The sequence below is a fragment of the Calonectris borealis genome, chromosome 14, assembly GCF_964195595.1.
Source record: "Calonectris borealis chromosome 14, bCalBor7.hap1.2, whole genome shotgun sequence".
Taxonomy (NCBI): Eukaryota; Metazoa; Chordata; class Aves; order Procellariiformes; family Procellariidae; genus Calonectris; species Calonectris borealis.
This window is the reverse complement of record NC_134325.1, coordinates 20,967,234-20,989,902: the sequence shown is the minus strand read 5'-3', so window position 1 is coordinate 20,989,902 and position 22,669 is coordinate 20,967,234. Positions and strand designations below refer to the sequence as shown.

General features: G+C 48.1%; 1 protein-coding gene across 1 annotated transcript in view; it reads right to left on the bottom strand.

The window, feature by feature from the left end:
• Positions 1-21,427, bottom strand: part of BAHD1 (bromo adjacent homology domain containing 1) — a 40,515-nt gene extending 19,088 nt beyond the window's left edge. The window contains exon 1 of the mRNA XM_075163664.1: positions 21,213-21,427. The gene's annotated coding sequence lies outside the window, so the exon portion shown is untranslated. The remainder of the gene's footprint in view (positions 1-21,212) is intronic.
• Positions 21,428-22,669: the final 1,242 nt, after the last annotated feature.

Here is a 22,669-nt window from a genome sequence, read left to right as displayed (position 1 = left end):
GCTTTAATACTACGAAGCACTTATTTACAGGTGAATAACTAAATATATGGATATTTGTGGAAAGACAAAATAAGCCAACCCCACACATTCTGGCATAATAGCCAAGCACATCCTTTAAGTGCCAGCAAGGAAAACACCAGCACCGTCCAGCAACACTTCCACATGACTGTAAACCCTCTGAAATCCACCTTTATAGCAGAAACACAGGACAACATGCACAAATACAACCAAAGCAAATGGAGAAGTTAACATTATTCTCTCAAAAATTTCCATGATGGATTCCTTGGCTAAACAAGAACAACAACAACAAAAAAAATCAGCCAGGTTTCTCCCCGACCTACTCAGTCTGGAGACGGACAGAAGGTCATTCTTCCAGATCACACCCCATTAGAAACCTGAAATCCAAAGTCAGGTGAATTCTGTTTGTCTTCAAACACACGACTGACTCCCATTTGCTCTGCACTGGCTCAATATTATCAGTATATTATCGGTAGAAATAAACCAATTTTGAGTGGATCAGTTACAAAGTGTGGTTAAAAAGGTTCAGTTTCTACACAGGGAATCACCATGATAAAACAACCACCATGACCCACAGAGTGGTTTGTAGAAGCTGGAGCATTGTTTATCCTCCCAAGTCCTTTTTCTGCCATAATATTCTAACGGAGGTGGGAACAACCAAGTTGAGCATCCATAATGAATCTTGTTATTCCAGAGGCATACGCAATGTGAATTTTTTTACAAACCATCGTGACCGATGGCGGGGGGGAGGCGGAGAAGATACCAACAGCTGGTTCCATATCCCACAGAAGCCAAGTGCAATATTTTAGATCTGTTTCTCGACATCTCTTTTGGAGAAACCCTCTCACATCTCCACAGAAGTCACTCTCAGCCTGGAGAATTTCGTGCATTTTTCTGTTCTCCATTTGTCATACGCAGGTGCAGAAAGAGCCACCCCCAGCCTTGTGCTAAGGAGGGCTTGCTACAAGACTGCTATAGTGATGCCGCTGCCAGTTTTGGAGAGGTATTGTGACAGGCATGAAGAAAAAACCTACTAAACCAACAATTCATCCACATGGCAAGCACGCATCCAGCAACAGGCACCAAGCAGTCTTACGATATCGCTCTACTGAATGAAATTCATCTTTAGCATGCTGGACTACCAAGTAGTCTTTCCATGCCTCCAAAATCCCTTGTATTGCATGGATTGCACTGCTAGAGGAATATTGCTGCTCATTGACTTCTCAGCAAAAAGCACAGAGCAGCTAAGACTACTGGCTTACCTGTGATCTAGCAATCCGTTTTCTTCCCCCAGCATAACACAGAAGTGGAGCTTTTGAATGCCACTCAAAACTAAACCATTTGACAGTCAAGTGTATCATGCCTCAAAATCAGAGTCATGCTGAGTTTACTTACAGCAAGTATTGTCCTCATTTCAGCTGGGAAGGGAGAGTGTCAGGGCTCTTCATCCTCTTTCCACCTTTGTATTGCTTCACAAAGCAAAGAAGAAAAACTAACTATGCCCAGAAGTCTCCAAGAAACCACAAGATAATCCAAAGAACTGAAAGTGAAAATACCTAAGCCAGAATCACCCATTTACTGCTTGCAGCTGAGGAACTGGATTAACGGTGAGAAGACATTTAGGTATAACTATCAGAAACAAAACAAGTTCAACAAAGCAGCTTAGGCTAACCAGGAGCATCCAGAGCCCACCAAGCACTTTAAAGCTCGCTGGAATTGCTGCCTCTTTCCTCAAACTGGACTAGTTCCGAAAGCCTGTCTTGACAGCTGTTGAACCCAAACCAGATCAGAATAAAGAAAAATTAAAAAAAAAAAAAAACAACACTAGTCCAATTTTCTGCTAGAATGAAACCACTACCCAAACAGCAAAATCAGAAGAGAGTTGATGCCTCATTAGTAGGAAAATAAGCAAGTGTGTTAACAGCTGCATTTTCTGTAATCACGCAGCTGCAGCATCTGTCTCTCCCTCTCTATCACTTGATTGCAAGTGAAATTAGAAGAAACTAGTCTGGGACTACCCGTTCAAGCACCATTTCCCTTCCAAAGCTTCACTACGGAGATGCAGTTGTTCCAAGGAGATGATGCCAAAAGCACACAAATTTAAAGCTTTTAAAGCTCCTAATCCATTTGGTACTTCAGTAATGTACAAAGAGTTACGACAACACGAATCTTCCTCTCTCATTTTGCCGACTTTCAGCCCCGTCTACTTGAAGTTATATCCATTTAAATTGGCACAGCTTATGCCATGACAACAGCCCTATAACTGTAAGTACCTGGAGGATTGGCTCCTTCCTCCCTGCTGCTTTTACAGCCGAATAATTCTCGGTGCTGTATGGAATGTGTTGCATGAAGGAAGCCTCCCAGGAGCTCTCGGAAATCTGGATAAATCACGGAAGCGTCAGGTATCCCAGGCTGAATTACCTAAATGCTGTGCGAGTCCCACGAGTGGAAGCATCGTTTCAATCTCAAACATTTAGAAAAACTGTAATTGTTGCAGGCTGCAATTCGTCTTCCCAGGGTCCAGCCCTGATTTTTCTCCAGAGGCCCATCAAAAGCTCCATCATCCACATGCTCCAGAGAAAACTGTTTATACAGAGCTCATTAGACTGCAGAAAAGGCTTGTTTCTCTCTCTCATCAACACAACCCTAACCATTTGCCAGCACCTCCTGAAAACCACTGGAACACTGTACCGGAGGATGCAACCCATGCCTCCTTAGCTTCAAAAAGGCTTGGAAAAAGGGATCTGGGGCAACTCTCGCACAGCCAAGAGAGGATCTCTGGAAGTTGTATGGGACTATGCTCTGCTCCACTCCCTGGTCCAACACCAGTAATTATAACTGTTGTGAAAGCCTGTGCTCCAGCCACATAGCTGAGAGTGTTGCAGAACATGTGTGGCCGTGATAAATTACAGTGCTCAAACAACTGCAATTATAATCCGATGCTTTAAAAACAAAAGTGCTGTACCTGTCTGAAAGCGATGGCAAGCTGAGAACCAAACACGCTGGGGTGCAGTCGCTACTTGCATACTGACCACTTGCATAAACATGAGCTAGACCTGTTAACGCCCCGGCAGAGAAGTTCCCCAGCTGATTTCTTGGGAGGGCCTGTCCTAGCCTTGATTATCTGGTTTCAGATCTTGCCTAGTGGCAGTCCTCTGAAGTGCTTTGCAGGGAAGCCAAAATTAAATTTCTCCAGCTGTTCTCACACTCTCCACAGCCCCAGCAAGCAGTGTTCACAAGGAAAAAAAAGAAAAAAGAAGTCCCTGCTGCACCACTGAAGCCTGACCTCAACACACGAGAGCCCAATAAACAGGAGCCTTCTCAGCATCCGGAGCAGGCGCGGCGCCCTGGGCAGAAGGCGCTCCCTGAATCCCGGGCTCTGATCTCCCTCTCTGCAGGCAGCGTTTATGACCAGCACCGCGATAGAGTCTGCCAGCCCCGGGGAAAGTGGCCCTTTTTAAGTCTCAAATGCAGAAAGTGGAATTCAAAATTCCCTGGCCAAAGCAATTTGGAAAGCCCAAAGAGGCACGCTGCTCGGGCAGGGAAGGCATTTCGCATCTGCTGAACCTCCCCTGCCATTGCTAATGCTGCCGCACAGCTACCAGCCAGCAGCAGCATGCGAGCTCACGCTGAACAGCTGCACTGCACAGGTATGCCCACAGCTACAGGGAGGTTTACGTTCAGACTTTTACCTCTTTCAGCAGAGGCAGGCACACGCTTTTGGAGAAGAGATTGTGTCAAGAACTGTTCAACTAACTTCACTTGCTGAGTAAGTTTTTTGACTTAGGAATAAACTGCTTAATTCAACTCGCACCTAGTTGAGAAAAGCCAGCTCTTCCAATACCAGTGGAAAAGAATGATGTACAAGTTTGGGGGAGGAGCGGGAAGATGTTTCCTCAAAATCGATGACAAGGTGCGTTGTTTGGGGGACCAATGCAACACCTGGAAAAAGCACATTCCTTTTCAGAAAGGCACCAGCTTTCCTTTCCCCATTACTGATGCTAAGAAGCCGTATTACTGTGCTACGTTTTCAGTGAAAGGCTGCCCCTTAGGTTGAATATTCAGTAAATGCCATAGTAAAAAGATAAACGTGGGAAGTAATACGTGACCTCAGCAGCTCCAACATCAGTCACCAAAACCAGATCAAGCTTTGTAGCCACAGCCTGTTCACATATTTGCATTAAAATAAAACCAAGTTTCTGAATGCAAAGCCTTCACTGAACACCTATTTGCACAGCCATGACCAACACTTGCAAAAACCACCTCCTATGGCCTGTAAGAACTCAAGATTTCCACCCCCAGTAGTTGCCACAAGCCTTCTGCTTGTGACCCGAACATAAAGCAGTGTTCTTCTGCGCATCGGCAGAAAGTTTTGATGCTTTTGCTGTTCTTTACAGCCTTGCCAAACAACCCTGTGAAATCAGTTCAGGTGAGTTTAGAGCTCAAGAGGCAACAGCACAGCCATGGTTTCATACTTGCTCTCTGGAAGAAAGATGCAAAAGCCATGCTCATCCACAAGCAAAGCCACGCTCGCCTCCCCAAAACTCCAAACCCACTACAAACAATGAAAAATTGGAAGCAATCAGAGATCAGAACTTTGTTCTGCCCCCTTAGTTTGCTCAGAGATGGACAAAATGACCATCTTCCCTCACTCAGAGGGGACATATTTCTTCTGCCTATCAACAGGTTAAAGAGGGATGCACCAGGGTGAGAACAAAACATTGAGCTAATAGACGTCTTCAGGGTGATCGAGTGTATGGCAATTCCTGAACAGCGTTTTAATCCTGCATTCATCACTTGTGCTTCCCACAAGAGAGCCTCTCAGCTGCAGCAGCAGGAACCCATGGCCACTCCAAAATTTGGGGCCAGTAGCCACCAGCTTTGGATGTTATTCTCTAAATTCTGTTTGTACACTGAGCAGCTCAGGGGCTCTGGGGAAAAATAATATGCAACCATGTCATTAAAGACACAAGCAAACAAGCATACACACAGAAAGCCAACCCCCTCCCCGAACAGAAACCACTTCTTTGCCAATGCAAACACCATAATTATTCCTGCACTGCAAAGCCCACCCTCAGCTTCTCACCTCTCAAAACCAATCTGAAAAAAAAAAAGTGAGAACCATGGATAACCGGACCCAACTACACTGCTGCAACGAAAGCCCAGGTACGGCAAAGGAAATCTCTGCCATTTGCAAGCGCAGGAGACGAGTATGTGGAAGTGGGGGTGAAAAATCAGGCTCAACTTGTCTCAAGGCTGACAACTTTGAACAAAAGCACTCACACTTAAGAGACGCTTTGACACTTGGCCTTTGCTATATCACTCCCCAGTGAATCAGACATTAAGGTTTCCTTTTAACGAAGACAGGCAGAGTACAGAGATTAGGCAAGACGAGCACTGGAGAGGAAGGGAGGTGCACACACTGAACCACCTGAGAAACGGGAAGGCTGAAGTTTACACGGATTTTGCAATTCTTCTGAAATAACCCAGAGAACATCAGCAGCAACTACTACTACACATATAACTCTAGATATACTAAATATCACACACTTACAAAGAATTGCCTATTAGAACTTTAAATAGGTTCCGCGTAAAGCTGCCTACGTGACAGCTCTGTTAACAACGCCCTGTAAGATGCCTATAAGTAGTTTGAAAAACCAAGTCAAAAATATTTCAGGACAGCCTTGACAGTCATGTTTTTAGAAGGAGCACAAGCTTTGCCAATCAAGTTAATCAAGGTTTAAAAAAAACCCAAGCCCTGCTCATCTGATTTTCCATATATGCAAAATACAAACTAAATTCCTTCACGGCAGAAGGCTGAGTCTGGTAAAGTATCAATCATATGTCACTTTGCTCAGATAGCTCTGGCACCATTCCTGGTTACATGGACAAAATGGAATAACAAATTATTTCCAAGACTTTATTTTGAAGAACAAGGCGCAAGATTTTTCCATAGTAAATATTAAAGCTCTTCTATATATTATAACCACACTCTTCCACAAGCGCTTTAGGAACTTCCTCCAAGCTGCTCAGTTTAAATAATTCAAGATGCGCCGTGATTTCATGTATTACACGTGCATCTGCACAACTGGGCTGCCTTTGGGAATTTCAAGGGCAGGTGCATCCCTGCCAGCTCTGCTCCATCTCGCGAAGTTGTCACTGCCATCCTACCTCTGGATCTGGACTTCCCTTCTCCTCTCTCCGGTACGTGTCTCTCCACAAACGTCTCCGATCACTCTCAACTCTTTTCAACTAGAAGCTGTCAGCACAGCACCCTTGAGATCCAAAGACAACATGTTACTACTCAACAAGCTCAGAAGTTGCTTTAGGGGAGAAAAAAATAATGCAGGAAATTCAGGGAAGGGCAAGGCATTCCTTCAATATAACATTTAATTAACCATCCTAAAATCTGACCCAAAAGGCAACTTCAAGAACAATTTTTTTTTCTTTAAATAATCTTCATCTTATCTTCCTCACCTCAGAGCATCCCTCAAAACTGATAACACAGCGCCCCACCTCAGTGTCTGAATCCTTGGCATTGCAGCTCCAGGTACTACTCTATCAGTTATCATCTCCGAGAGGAGTGCAGAAGAGAGACTGGATTTTAAAGTTTAACAGACACGCATGTTTATAACCACGACTTACATTTACAGAAGCCTTAACCCCAGGCAGGCAAAAAAAGGTTATGTATAAGTTCATGTAATATTTTCAAGGATTCCTGTGTTCTGAGTCATCCCCAGCTGAAATACATTGACCAGAACTACCTCTTCAGACTAAAACTGTAATCTGAATGTATTTTCAGTTCTAGAATAAGTACTTAAGACAGTATCGTCTTTCATTTGGAAATACCTATTGTTTCTATGCAATTTTAAAAGTAGTATCACATTACTTCAAACTCAGCTTGGTCTATACAAAGCAAGTTGTCCATAAAGCAGACCACCTTTCTGGGATTTCAAATTTCTGCCATTATAGGTTTTTATTCCTCTTTATATTCAAAGTGCAACAGACATTTCAATAGAAAATAGACTTTCTTTATTCTCACTTTCCTACCATCACTTGAAATGTGATGAAATCCTCCACACACTTCCCCAGCTGAGGACACAGGTGACGGAAGAGGACTTACGCTGAGCAGTTTTTCATGAGAGCTTCAATCCCAATCCAGAATTCAACTCGAAGAAAGACTTTACAGAACTCTTGCATTCCCACTAGAATCCCTGTAACCAAACACTCTCCTTCCCTGTATGTCTCATAAACCACAGCGCCACACTGAACGCTAAGTGGAGCTTAAATCTGAAGCCAACTTTGCTGCATTTGAACATACGGAATAAAAATTCAGATATGGCTGAAGCTTAAGATATTCTCATCAAATTGGGCAGAACTTCTGCAGGTCTAGAAACTTGGGAGTTCCAAGCAGGGAAGGGTAAAGTTATAGGACACCCATTACCATCCCAGTTCCTAAAAATTATCAGGTGTCCACATAGGTTTCCTCAAGAAGCTAGCCCACCTGAAAACATCTCTACAAAATATTTTAAATACATATACAATTTTTTTTTCCCTTCACAAAATGCAGTAGCAATCAACACCACACATATAGGTGTATATTCACACATCTTCTAGCAGCACAGTTATGACCAAGGTAAACTGCCAATCCTAACTAAACTTACTGTAAAACCTTTCCTCCCTCTTTTTAATGCAAAAGGACAGTATTTACAAATGATACGAGGTAAGTGAAAAAGTTCCTCTTGAAATTTCACAACTCGACTGGTTTAATGTATTAGGTCAGCCAAAAAAAATTTAGCACAACTGAATGGTGCTGCAACACCTTCTGATTTCTCAAAGGAGAACATGTTTCTTAATTCCTAAGGTGGTGTTAACACATTCACCTGTATGACTGAATTCAGACATGGGGTTTTTTTGTTGTTTTGTTTTTTGAAAAGCAGCTTATTAATTGATTCTCCATTAAGGGGATTAGCGCACAGGAATACACGCTCAGGTAAGGCAGCGGGTAGAAAGGTGCAAGCAGTTACAGACTCGGGGAGTCAACGTGGAGTGTGCGGGAAGTCCCAAGGCACAGTTGCACTCGTACAGGAAACGGATGAGATTTTAGTCTGGAATCTAAAGTTATTAATGTCTTCATCAGACCTGCCTGAACCTCCACCAGCCACTAAGTGCTTAAAGTTAATTGCTTGGCAATTACACTTTTCATTACTAAGCAATTAGCACTTGAAGGTTTTCAGTGCCCAGCACTGGCTCTTTCCAGAATTATTAGGGGTCTGGGTTGGGCTGCGGAAACCCAAGCACCACGCACGGACCATTCACCACGTCAAACACCACGGCTGCCACGCACTTCTGGCCGAGACAGAGGAATCACTGTCCCCTACACAAATGTAATTTTGATAATTTAAGCCCAAGAAGGCAGAGGGACTCAACACCCACGTTGCCAAAGGTCCCAAGCAGAGCTAGAAGAGCATTTCTAGCGACCAGCAGCTGACATCATGTTATCATCAGAAATCTGATGAGAGAACACTCTCAAGCAAGACAGTTGGATGTTGTTATATGTCTCCATACAAGAAGTGTTAAGTGGTATTAAAATAACAGAAACCACAAGCCAAACACAGGCAATTCAGCCACTTTCAACAACTAGAAGCCCAATCACTGGAACACCGCTTCCACAAGAGCCCATTTAACTCCCATTAGAAGCTGGCCCAGCTCTTTCATCCTTTACCCATATCATTAGAGGTATATTTAAATACACACATTTGCTTGCACCCCAAGTTTGATCAGTCATGGCAACAAATATCACCTTTAAATAGACTGGACAGCATTTGCAGACCTGCGCTGGGAGTGATTTGGTTTATATCCACTCATTAACTTGCATTTATCTACCTACACATGCGTGACACTATCTGGCCATTCAGAAAGGGAGTGATTAAACACACTTAGCTTTCAAAGCAATGGGTGTGATTAGACGTTTGCAATAAGGTGAGCCATTTAAACTACATCACACCAAAGTACTGCTTAGATTTTGTTGCATCTTACACAGCTGGAAGCAAAAAGAGACTTAAAAAAAATCAGGAACAATTAAGAACAATGAATAAATTACTCAATCCCAAGAGCTCTGGATGGAATTACATGGGGTTTTGGTTGAAGAAGGTGCCCCGTGTCCCATGGGTGCCCTATGAGGTTATGCTCCCTTGGCTGCAGCACATGACCTTACGCAGAAAGCATACCTCGAGTGACACGTGAGCAGACCCTGCTAATGGCAGTTGTCTACAAGGAGAAATATTTGGGAATCATCTATTGAACCTGCCTGGTTACTACCACTTAGTATGTCCAGCTCTCTCCTGGGAAGTCCCCAGGAGCCAGCGAGGGATATATATGACCTAAAGAAAACCACCGTAAGGTAGACTCAAATGTGACCTTTCCCCAAACCTAACGATTCAGTGACAAAACACAACAGACATAGCACGTTCCCCGGGGGCAGGCTTAGACTATTCAATATTTTGTTAGCAAGTTACTTAGTACTTTACTAGTAAGTCACAGACTCACCTGCAGGTAATACTTGGAGAGACTGCAAGCAAATCACAAGACAAGCTATGGACCACATACAATCTTGATGGACCAGACAAGCATTTAAAAAACAATTTAAAGAGCCACCAACAGGGACCAATACACAACTTATACACCGGACAGGCAGGAATCATCAGTCGCACAAATGCAAAACGGGCAGCAGCCAGAAAGGTGGCACTCTGCAGAAGGCAGCTGAGGTTTATTGAGGAGCACAAGCTGGATGAGTTAACAACGTCCCACTGTCATGAAAAAAACAAACATCATCCTGGGGTAGATGCCCAGGAGCGCTGCATGTCAGACACCCCATGCGCAGCGTGGAAGGAGTCCAGATGGGAGCAGGCTCCAGCTGGCCCACGTCTTTCCGTGCTGTGCGTAATACTGGACAAGCAAGGGAGCAGCAAGGGCGAAGGACTTGGAGGTGACCAGCAAGGAGAGGGCGTAGGGGCTTACGTCATGCAATTAAAAAAAAGGGCGGAGAAAAAAGTTCATAACATGTAAGAAGATGCTGATACAGCATTCTCTAGGGAAGGAGAGGAGAAGGAAAGGACTTAAGCTGCACGCAGGGAGATTTAGAAGTCTTTTCCTACATCTTTCCTTCCTGCTGGGCTAGAAAAAGCATGAGATTACCTAAAGAAGTTGATGTTAAAAAAATGGTTAGAAGAACATCTGTCAGCAACGTTTTGGTACAATTCACCCCCTGCCCCACAGCAGGGCTGACTACGACCACTCTAAGTTCCTCTCTATAGCCGCTACTGCCACGGGTACACATAAATGGGGACCATACAGCTAGCAAAGGCGCTTTAAAGCTTGACTGCTATTTTCACCATTTATTTTTAAGAGCACGCATGTTCAGCATTGCTTCTCTCCCCAACTTCCACATCCACCTTGCACTGCAATTTCAGGCTAACAGCACTTCCCATAAGACTGCTCTAAAAAAAGAGGCTAGTTAGCCCAAACAAGTGCTGCAGTAACTCTATACCACGCTGCCATACTACATGCCACGCGTTACACGAGAACCACCAGAAGCGGTTCAGCTCACATAAAGCACAGGCATTTTCTGATGCAGATAAACTCCTGAGCACCAAGAGCTACAATCTGCTTTGAGACTAGGACAGTTTCATTATACGGCTTCCAGCTTCAATGCAAATCTCACCTACAGTTACTCTGACTTCATACCTGGACATTTCACATGCAAACCTGCGGCTCCAAGAGGGGCACATTTAGACATTTGCTCCCTAAGCAGAGGCACCGTCTCATCTCAAGGGGAACCCAGCGGCATCCAGTCTTTGAAGACTTCCATTTTCACATCCATGCAGGTCACCACGAAGCCAGTGCAAACTCCAGAGGATAAACCAACAGCAGATCTCGGGCAAAGGAGCATAATTACAACTTCCTCTTGGGAACCACAAAGCTTTTAAACAGTTCAGCCTAGTTCTATGGAAAAGTCACAGGTGCCTCCAACTGGATTTTCAGGAAGGTCCCTTGAAGTCAGGCTGTGGCTTCAAAACATCTAAGCATGTTGAGTACTGGGGACAAGAGTCCTACAAATGCTATGCAAGCTGTTCTTCACAAATGAGTGCTCTGATATTTCGAAGACACCCCCCATGCTTCCTCTAACTCCAGCTTCAAGGAGAATATATTCATAACGAGAAAGAAAAGAGCAAAACTTTTGAGGAAATCCTAGCACCGACAAATGTAGAAGCAAAAATAATCAGTATTACCCCTTGATTGTCAGCTACAGGATTTGAGAACATTGATTGAACATTGAGATCTTCATCACATAGGGAAGAGAAAAATGCCCTCATACATGCAAATCACCAGCACAAGACCACAGTTTAGAGCTACAGACTCCAGCGGGCTGGGGTACAAGCAGACAAAATCTGAAGCTAGACCATCGTAAATCTGACCAGAGAAGCGATCAGAGAGGGATGCCTGCAGCTGCAAGAGCTGCCAGCTGAAGCAGAGCCAAAGTGGCAGCAGGAGACGCTCGCAGCTACCGGTCAAACAGCAGAAGAACTGGTAGAAAGTTTCCAGGAGCTGCTGGGAGATACAAGAAAGCTGCAGCAAGCTCTGCTTTCCCATGCTGCGCCCAGACGCGGAAGGGTAAACAGCTGATAAGGAGGTATGCCCTGCAAAGCCCACCCTCCGCGGCCAGAAGAACTGTGCTACCATGTAGTCTCAGCCCCAAGGTCGACTCCCAGCACCCGTGCCCCAGACGCCCACCTCCCCAGAGCCAGTTTTGCCGCTGGCAGTCCGAATCTCCGGAGATTTGATCCAAAGAGGATCTGATGCTGGACAACAGCTGCAAAGAGCTTTGAGCTGAGGAGTTTCTGCCTCATATTGCAGTTACAATGCACAAGGATACAACATACCCATGCAGGATATCCCCACATACCAGAATTTCAGCTTCTGCTTCAACTATTTGTCACAGTAAAACATTTTAAACCCAAGCGTGGTAGCAGCATTCTTTAAACTAAAATGACAGATAATATCCCGTTTTAGAGCTCCAAAGCGAGAACCTTGCTACTCATTTCAATAACCAAGATAAACACTTTATTTAATGGCTGTATTAACAGTCAGAAACACACTTCTCCTTGGAAAGCAAGGCAGACTTACAATTCTGGCTTCTGCAGAATTTAAACTCTCAATTAAAGATTAATTCCTCTAAATGGGGAAAAAACCCTCCTTTCTTCTAAACTGAAACCAAGCGCAAATTCTGCCTTTGAGTCTCCAGACTGGTCTGCTGCTTCCCACCAGGCGTACAACTTTGCCACACAGTGTGGGAGCGCTAGCAGGGCTGAGCGATGCTTCTCAGAGCCCCGCGGACACAGAGCATGCCACGAGTCCTGTCGGTTCTCTGCTACAGTCGACTCAGCCCGCTGACGGGGTCTGCAAAAGGTAATGAACACCAACAAACCTACGCAGCCTTATGCTCAGTCTAACCTTATGGGTTTCCTTTCCTATCTCTGAAAGGCTAAGTGTGCTTGAGCTAGTAAGTATCTGGAAATTCTCACGCCTTGGGTAAAAGATGAGCCCGCAGGACAATGCAGCACCTTCAGCTGGTCTGAGCCATCAGAAGCAAATATCCAAATAGTCACCTGCTTTCCTGCTCCTCAGGCAATGCATATCGCTACTACCGCCCTCCAAACCAGCGCAGAAATACACCAGCATGCAGCACTAAGATGCTTTGTTGCTCTTTTAACATGACCAGGACACTGACCTTTAATTTACCTAAACACTTTCAATTTATATTTTTTGGGGGGGTCTAAGTATACATATAAAGACTCCTTGGGGTAGAACAGAGAGAAAGCATTTACAGCTTGCTTTGTTCAGCTGAGGGGCTGGACAGGTTTTTATACGGAGTTTTCCAGCCTGCTAGGAAGGAAAGAAAATTAGGACTGCACTATACAAAACCATAATCCATACGGGAAAGTGTAAAGCTCTAAGAGCTGGAATGAGATCTTGGGGGCAGCACCTGAAGCCACTTCCCCCCCCTTTTTTTTATTTTTACATTGACTATGTTTCATTTACACACCACACAGACTCCTCCGAGAGGAACTATTCGACCTTTAAGTACTCTAAACACTGCTCTATATAGGGTTATTACAGCTAGGTTTTAATCATGTTTAAGTCCTGAAAAGTAAAAATGCTGCTGTTGCACTTGCTTCCCTGCCCCTCCATGGTCCATTTCTCACCATTGCCTCTGATGGTTTCCTTGGAAACATATGCAAGCTTAAATTGGATTGACATTCACTTAGTGGACAGATGGAGTTTTGAACAGCCCAGTGCCTGAAATTCAAGGCTGAGTCTTGGGATAAGTCATGTTATCAGCACAAAAAACACCCCCCCAAGCTCCCAAAACCCCCAAACTTTGTGGAAAGGTTAAGGATCACCTAATTATTCAGTAATGAGCTTTGAGGTGGTATCTCAGGCAAGGTCAGCGATTACCCATTGTGCTTGTATGAAAGCATCGGGCTAAGCACACGACAACATTTTTGTTTGGAGGGAAGGATTTAATTTTTGTTAAGCACCAAGAAAACAGAAGAGTTCTTAAGCTCATTAGTGGTTTCAGGCAGGACAACTGATGCAAATCACGCATATGCTGAGCGCAGACAAGAGCCTTTCGCAGGTAGCAATGCACTATCTGCACTTCAATTACGCTACTTGCATCAAAAACTTCGGCGCAAGGCTGAAGTTATTCCTGATGACTGATGCTGACCTGCAGCCCCCATGCAGAGCTGCAGACCCCTTCTTCCCCAGCACCAAGAGGGGCAGGTTTTTTATCACACCTTTATAGCCCCGGAGGTGTCAGGACTGCGATTTCAGCAAAACTGGTAATTTATTCCAAAGTGGGAATTATTCCCTGGCTCTTCTTCCACTATGTGGGAAGAAATGGAAATGGCAAGAAATTAAAATGGCTTTTTTTTGAAGGGTGGCTAAACAGTGCTCTCCCAATCATGCTATCTGTCCTCTCTAAATTTGGATTCACCTCTTTGCAACCAGAACACAAGAAGGACAGTAGAAATGCCAAGTAACTACATTCCTAGAGATTTTTCATGAAATCCAGCATCTAAGAAAGGGAGAGACAAGATGACAGGGCTCTCATGAGGGAAAAGGGGAGCAGACAGCAGTCATTACATATCCTGCCTCGCCAGGCGCTCTACCCAGCACGTGCTTGGTTATTGTATGTATCACCTCTAGATAATTAGGGATGTGTGAGACTGTTGGGGTTACCAAGTGATTGGTTAGGGCACAAATCCCCGAAACGCCTGGTTCGCTTCCGTTGCTCGTGCAATTTGCTGAAATCTAAGGAATTCCTAGTTTGGGATTTACCTGTCCAAGTCGTCAAGATTTTCATACCTGTCCTGCCACCTGGCGTTTAGCCAGGATTTTAAGAAAATCTCTTCTCTGTCTACACATGATTATAGCTGCCAAATCCTTTTCCTTTGCTATCTTGTTCACCTTGGAGAGATCTGCTGTGTCTCCTTGCTCTCAACTACCTCCAACCTTGCTTTCTTGAACCGATTTTGACTGAGCTAGACAAACAAAAGAAACAAAACCAAACACGCCTCTTGCATCTGTTTTTGGGTTGTTTTTTTTTTAAATTTAAAAAAATCCTTCCTGCTGCCCACTAGTTTCCTTCACAAGCCTGCGCTTTCCTCTTCCTTCCAAATCTCCCATGTTTATCAATATGTGATTATAGCTGCTTATTCCTCACTGCCTGCATTCCCCTGGTGCTTATCCATCCTCCCTCCCCACAGGGAGATGCCTCAATGCCCCTCTCCACCCCCCCCACCAAATCCTTTTCCTTTTTATGGTATTCCCAAACCTAAATCAGCAAGAACATGCTCGATCTGCCAAATGCCCTAATACTCACAGCAAATGATCATATAACACAGTCGCTCCCGCTAAGCGTCGATCCCCCTCCATTTTAGGGTCTAGTTAAAACGCTCGTTAGTTTAAAGAACTTCCCTGGCGAGGGATCGGCGTGAGAGGGTGCTTCCCGGCTCGGGCAGCATCCGCCTGCTCTGCAAGCAACGTGCTGCTGCAGCTGCTCGGCGTGCTCCCCGCAGCAGCGCCTTCTCCCTTCCAGCCTGCAAAAGTCAACTCAACCATCTTTTCCTCGCGTGCCTGTAACTCCCAATTTCTTTTCTTCGCTGCCAATTTAAGCCTATTCCAGGTATTCTGCAGGCACTCGAAGATACAATGAAGACAAGCGGCAGAGGATAACGCTGTACTGTGCGAAGGCAAGCTAAAGCTTGCTATTTTCAGTGCTTTACACAGGCCACAGCCAGGAACAATAGAAGGCCATGCACGGTGTACGTATGAAGCAGCACAGTTCAGCGATGCCCATGGATCTCGATGCTTCTCTAGCACTGTGATTTTATTTAAAGGATGATAATTCAGACACCGAAAAATAAGCTGCCAGCAAAACGGTTTTATTCAAATCAATGCTAAGAAAATGCCTCCTTTTTATTTCTAAGAGCATCGTAAATAATTTGAAATATTGATACACATGCAGTCACTACAAGCCAAGATCTTTTATTTAAAAAAAAATAAATAACCAAGCCTGCTGAGCTGGGCAGCTGTATAGTTTCAAAGCTGAGCATGAGAAAGCCCTTCAAAAAACTGCCTGAAGAACAATGGGTGCCAGCAAGCACTCCTGTGATGTGGCTTACAAAGGGGGGGGGGAAATAATAACAATCATAATTTTCTTGTTTAGTCACACCTTTGTTCAAGAGAACTGGGACATGAGGAATACAGCAGCTGGCAGCTCTGAACCGAAACATCATCTTATTCCTGAACACAACACATTTAACATAAATCCCACGCCCTTCAATGCCAAAAACACTCCAGTTCAGCCACGCAGGAGCCCACCTGCTTTGCGTGCAATTTCCAGAAGCGCTTACATCCACGACACAGGACAGCACCCAGATCGGCAGCATATTACAGCAGGAAAAAAAGCCCACCCGGGCTGCATTACTCTCCTTTCGGCGGGGGAAGGAGATGGCCACAAGACGCACGCATCCCAAAGCCTCCCTGCTCCGAGCCGCTCTCCAGCCCCAGCGGCGCTGGCCATGCTGCCCAACGCGGCACCCAACACGCCGCCAAGATGAGCTGACACCCTGCTGATGCCACAACACTCTTTTTTGCCATGGCGCTTGGCCGCACGTGTTACAGTAAACACCTCTCAAAAGCCCGTACTGCAAGTCTCTAAACGTGCTGGGAAATTTAAAGGGCAAAGGAAGGAGAATTACAAAACGAATGATTGAAAGCAGCCCTCAGCAAGAATTCAACCAAGCATCTTTAATGAAGATGCACCTATAATCTAAGTCAGAATTTTTTAAAAAAGGTGATAAAAGCAGCATTCCCAGCCGTGCCACACGTGAGAAGTGTAGACGGAAGGCCCTGAACACACTGCGCTCCCGGTGAGCTCGCGTGAGCTGACACACATTCCTTCCCCATCTTAATAGGTGTTTATTTGCTATACTCCACTGCCAACGGCACGGCTCAGACACCAAGTGTGACTGCTCAGTGCCACTGGACTTACGGCGTGTTACGCTGCATATTCCCACAGTTTTTAACTGGCCGAGGAAAGACACATTGAGTTCCTCATCGCCGAGATGGGGCAATGATATTCTAGCATGAAGAAACGAAGAATCGTTCAACGCCTGCCGAAGCAGCGAGCAGGCTCACACCTACGAGAACCCAGGCAAAAATCAGAAGCGTCCCTCGTCTTATTTTTAACTTGCATGGAGTTAATAGTCACGCACCCTCTATGAAAGATTTCATGAAATTCAACGTATATCAATGAATAGCTGAATATGGGAAAAATAACTGCTTCTCCTGACAAGTTATCTCATTTTCAGCCACATTTTGCCAGAACCAGAGAGCAGCACCTCCGTCCCTAGTTGAGGGGCTTCCACTATGATTTAACTCAAAATATTCTTTGGAAATTGCATTACTGTAATATCAATAGTTCAGAGATTTTAAAAAGATTCAGGTTGCTTACTTCACTCAGCTGATCACACTTTTTACATCTCACCAGCTCTCATACTCTCTCCTATTTTGCATGGGTTTTCACCCACATTGCAAGAGAAGAAATAACATGTAACAGATGAATTAAATTCCAATAGCATAAATATTGACGGGGACAGAACAGGTGCAAAATGAATTAATTTTAAATCAGATTTGTATTTATTCTTCTTAATGACATTCTTTGGTTTAACTTTTTAATGATCACATCAGTCCCTCATTTTGCTCTACAGCAAGATAAAGATTTCTGTGGTCCTCTTCTTCTAATGGATGATTTTTTTTTTAACTCTCATGTGAAATATCACTGCGACTCTACTCCATTCTACTTTTTTATAATAAGTCTCACGCTAGAATATCAAGTCTGGACAGTAACTGCATAAAGCCTATTGCATTGTCCCATACAATCACACTTCTTTCCGTTTTAAGAAATAAACCAGTAGTATCACATTTAAGTGCATTTTCCCCATTTAAAGAATATCGGTTGCCAGTATGGGGGTTGCAAGTGCGAAAGCTTAGAGGGTTAAATCGTAGTGGTCTTGTTACAGACAACTCGTTCACTCAGAGTAGCAATAGGGACACGAATTTTAGTATTTTTTGTCATTAAAAAACATGCCTTTGGTCCAATGAAAAAGGAGATTGCTGCGCTGGACAGCTATGAGCTTTTCTGAAGAAACCCCCTCTGCCCCAAAGCCTGACAATCTTCATACTGAAGGAAGGGGTACAATTCCTCCTGAGCACTGCCTACAAAGCATCCCCTCTTTTTCCCCCCTTAAATGAAGTTTGCATCCAGAAGCTACGAACACTCCCCAGCCTTCGCACTTAGAGGAAATGTCTGAAGATAGACACAGATCTGCAACCACAAATATAACCAGTTTACTTGCAGCTCACCTATAACCTGGCTGTACACAGGCATGCAAATATGTCGCGAGGTGAAGCAGAAGACCCAAACAGACGGTCAGAAAGCCCTCCGGATTCGGAGGAAAGCCCCTGGGACTGTCAAACTTCCCCAGCCGTCACATACACGGCTACCCTGGCCCGTGACAGCCTATGGCACAAAGCGCACAGCTTGCGTTTGAAGCTATTTTTAGTTTTACAACTTCTTTGGGGTGTTTATTTTTCAGTTTTTGTATTTCCCAGTTATCTGAACGGCCGTTTCATGTATTATTAACAATATGATAGTTGTGACTTAATTAGTTTGGGCATGAAGTGGGGGTTGCTCCCATCGTTGCTTCCATGGGGTGTACCACCATGGTTAACTGAGTATTAGATGGGGCAAAAGAAACCCTGCACAGCTCCTTTTGGATGCAGTATTTGCACATCTGAGCATACCTTCCTATTTTTGCAGCACCAGATATAGTCATTCTTTTTCTCATGATCTGAATCTAACATCAAACAGCAAGCATGCCTTTGCCTACGATTTCTAATTATTTTTCAAATGTTTACTTTGGATAGATTTGCTGCTAAGGGCTTATTTTCAGTGCTGCAGTAGTATTACAAAAGCATTTGCTGAAGGGTGTATTTCCCCAAAATAATCGCCAGGCGCTATCTAAATCGGTTGTCCACAGACTGTACCAGCACACGTGTCCCACGGTCCGTACAGCCCCCGAATCACACAGTAGCAATTAACATCATCAGAGCAAACAAGATTAGCTTACATATTCTGCCCAGAGAGGTTAAAAAACCAAATAATAAGGCTGTCAGACTGGAAACAGAAAGGTGATGCAGGTGACTGGTGAGAAGGACAGAGGACCAGCATTACACTAATTGATATAGTTGGATAAGAAAACCCCAGCGGCTTCTGAAATAACAAGATTTCTGCTACGGGACCAAGGTTGTGACTGTTTTTCCCCCAAAAGCTACATTTCTAGGTGGCATTATATTGTTCTGTGCAATTGTCACCACCGACCCACAGCAAACAGAGCATCCAGAAAGGATCCACTCTCACAAAGTTGAGGGAATTATTTTCACCCACAGGTTTGGCGTTTTCCAGCTCATTTTACACCTAAAAGCAATGCTACACTTCACTGTGGTAGCAATTCTGTTCTGCTCGAGAACAGCAGTTGGAAAGCCTATGCTGCTGCTCCATTTAAAATGCTGCACTGAATTCATTAGGAAAACAAACAGAAATCAATGTTTAAATCCAAAATGTCCTGTTAAATCAGACTAACACACAGTTTCCTATCGCAAGCAAATATTTAGACAGTTCCAGCTGAAGCTCGAGAATGATTCAGGTAGCCAGGACATGACAAACGTGAAGGATGGTTTGGGATGAATATGTTAGCAGGATATTTCTGTTAAAGCGATCAGCAGCGTGCTGGTATTTAAATCACATTAAGATTTCAAAAGCATCAGTCTATCATACAGTTCGTGTCACCCTACCTCTCACAACCATAAGGACTGGAAACCTTAAAATAAAAACCCGAGACCCGAGAACGCAGTCCTGCAACCACAGCACCAAAGATCACACAGAGCCCGCCAGTCTGGAGCGAGCGCTTTCTAATTGTGGCAAACTGATGGACAGATCAATTAACCAGGCTAGCAAAAGCCCAGAAAAGCCTTTTGCTTTGAGGTTCGCCTGCTCCTGACAATGATGACTTCAGATGGAGAGCGAGCACGAGGGGCAGCTGTATTCTTTAAAACAAAACAAAACCAGAACCTCTTTCAGATAAGCACTCGTGGAAAGGGGGGGGGGTGGGGGAGAGAAGGCAAACAGAATAGATCCCAAATGCTCGTATTTTTCAAGTTTTCACGGCTGCTCTTTTGAACGAGAGGGGGTCCCCGCAACTCCCCGTGCCGGGGCGGGGAGAGAGACAGTGGGGCGCGGGCATCCCCGCATCGGTCGCTGTCTGTCGAGCGGTAGCCCGGAGAGCACTTGCTAGTCTGCCGAGATCTGCCCAGTCACATGTGCTGGCTCCTGCGCCTTGTAGAAGCAGCTGGAAAAGAGGGAGCCAGCGAAGCTGCCTCCATTAGGAGCTACCGCTACACAAAAGGAGAAGAGGAAACAAGCTCTCAGCCACCGGAGCTACCGACAGGAAAAGAGAGATGTCCAGGGCCACGGGAAACGCATGGCAAGTGCAGCCGAGAGGAGGCCGGGGGGGTTAAAACACCATGAAAATTAAAACTCCTCTGCCGTCCCCCGAAGAGGCTCGATGCCACCTGCGCTCACGTAGACACACCGCTCACAACCGGCACGGCATCGCCGATACCTCACAGCAAACGAGGAGAAAGTCGACGAACTTGCCCGGTCAATGAACGGCCATCCAGGCGAGGGGTTTATTTCCACGCTCCGGCGTGGGGCCCCCCCCAAAACACCAACCCACCGCCACGTCCGCCCTGTGCAAACTTCTCGATGGGCAGAGCTGGTTTTGCTCTCGGCTGCCGCCCCGAAACACCCTCCCCTGCCCCAGGAGGGGCCGGCACGGAGGGAACCGGGGGAGAGCGGCTCCGCCGACCCACGCTCTCGGCGGTTTTCCCCGGGAATCGCCTCAAAACCGGCGATGCTGAGACCATCCTCCCGCCGCACGCACCCCCGGGGCGATAAGCCCCCCCCAAGCCCGCACCGGTTCCGGCCCCCGCAACTTCCCCGGCCCGGAGGCCCAGGCCCCCCCCGCCCCTCGCCGCCTGTCAGACGGCCGCCGGCCCCACCGCCTTTGTCCTGCCGAGCCGCCGGGGCCGGACGGGCTCGCCCCGAGGGAGGACCCGCCGGGCCGGGGGGGGTTGGCGGGGCGGAGGGGCGGGTTAGGCTCGGCCTCGCGCCGCCGGGACTTGGCGAGTTAACGGCCGCCGCGCGCGCCCAACCGCCGCCCGCACCTGAGGGCGGCCCGGCCCGGCCCACCTGCCGCCGAGGCCGCTTCCCCGCGGGGCGCCGAGCCGCGGCCGCTCGCGATGGCCTCCCAGGGCTCCCGCCGCCGGAGCCGCCCACCCCCGTCGGCGAGGAAAGTTCCCGGTGGCTCCGCGCCCCCCCGCCCCCTCCCCGGGGCGGCGGCAGCGGCACCTGCTCCCGGCCCGCCGGAGTTACCGGGGGCGGAGGGGACGAGGCGGCGCCGCGGGCTCCTCCGGGCGGTCGGCACGGCCGCGTGGGGACTCACCGGGGCGCGCTCCCGCGCCGCGGGGCTGCCGCAGGCCCCGGCTGGGGAGAGATCCAGCGACGGGAGCCCTCCCGGGGCGCCCGAGTCCCGGGCTCCACGCTGCTGCGTCAGCGCCGCCTCCTTCTCCGCCGCCTCTTAGGCAGCCGCCCGGCTGCGGGATGGGGATGAGGCGCCCCCGCCGCCGCCCGCCCTCGCCGCAGGGCGTCGCGATCCGGAGCGGCCCGGGCGGGCGGCGCGCAGAGGCCGGGAGCGGGCGGGCGGGGGCGGGTGCCGGGGCCGCGGGAGGGGGGGCGGGGGGGGGAGAAGAAGAAGGAGGAGGAGGAGGAGGAGGAGGCGCCGCCACCGCCGCTCGCCGCCGCGAACTCCCCGCAAGCCGCGAGCCCCTCCGTCCTCCTTCCTGCTTCCTCGTCCGCAGCCAATCGCCGACCGCCGCTCCGCCGCTCGCTCCGCCGCGCCGGCCAATCGCGCGCGCTCCTGCCCGCCGCCACCGGCCAATCACCACGCCCGCCCCCGCCCCTCGCCCCCCCCCGCCCCGCTCCCCCCCCCCTCCGCCCCCTCGGTCCCGGCCCCCCCGGAGCCCCTGAGGGCCCCGGCCGCGCCCGGTCCCCCCCCGCCCCCCGCGGCCCGGAGGCACCGGGATGAGATCCGCGGTGCCAGGGGTGCAGCCCCCTCCCGGGGGGCACAGCCGAGCTGGGGGCGCCGGGGAAGCCCCCGACCCCGGCGGTTTCCTCACCGGACGGGGAGCGTGAGGCGCGGCCCCGCGCTCTCCTGTCAGCGCCGCGCCGCCCCGGCTGCGGGGAGCGGCGGCCACCGGCGGTTTCCCCAGCGGAGCCTGCGCTCCCCGAGACGCCTTCACACCCCGGGGCCGTTACCAGCGCCTCCCCGCCCGGCCTCCGGCGGCCTGCGCGGCCCGGGGGGCGACCGCAGCCGGGCCCCAGAGCCGCGTCCCCGCGGGGGATCCCACCAGCCTCGCCCTTGGTTCCCCCCCCGCCCCCTTAAACCGAGTCCTGGCATCCAAACTCTGCAGAAGTTTGGAGTCGGGGGGTTCGGTGAGCAGGGGCAGCACCGGCGGCGGCAGCCTCGCTGGAAGCCGCCCGGAAGGAGAGGAGCGCGGCAGGGCGAGGGCGCAGGGGCTTGGGTGCCCGTCGTTCCCACCCGCCTCGTCCCGGCAGAACCGAGGCGGCATACCGCCGGCGTACGTGAAAGGCCAAGGACCCTCCTTGGCTGGTTGCTTTCCCCCCGAGCAGCCCTGTAACCCCGCATCGGTGAAATGCCCCGCTCCTTTGAGGGGGGGAAAGGCCAACGGGGAATTATCCGGTGCCCCAGAGCTTCCCCCCGAAGCCTGTCCCCAGCGGGACACGTTGTGTCCTCACCGGGACGTGGTCTACACGGACTCTACCGACAGGCCTGAGACACGGCAGCGATTTCTTCTTCCCAATCAGGAGAGTGTCTGTAAC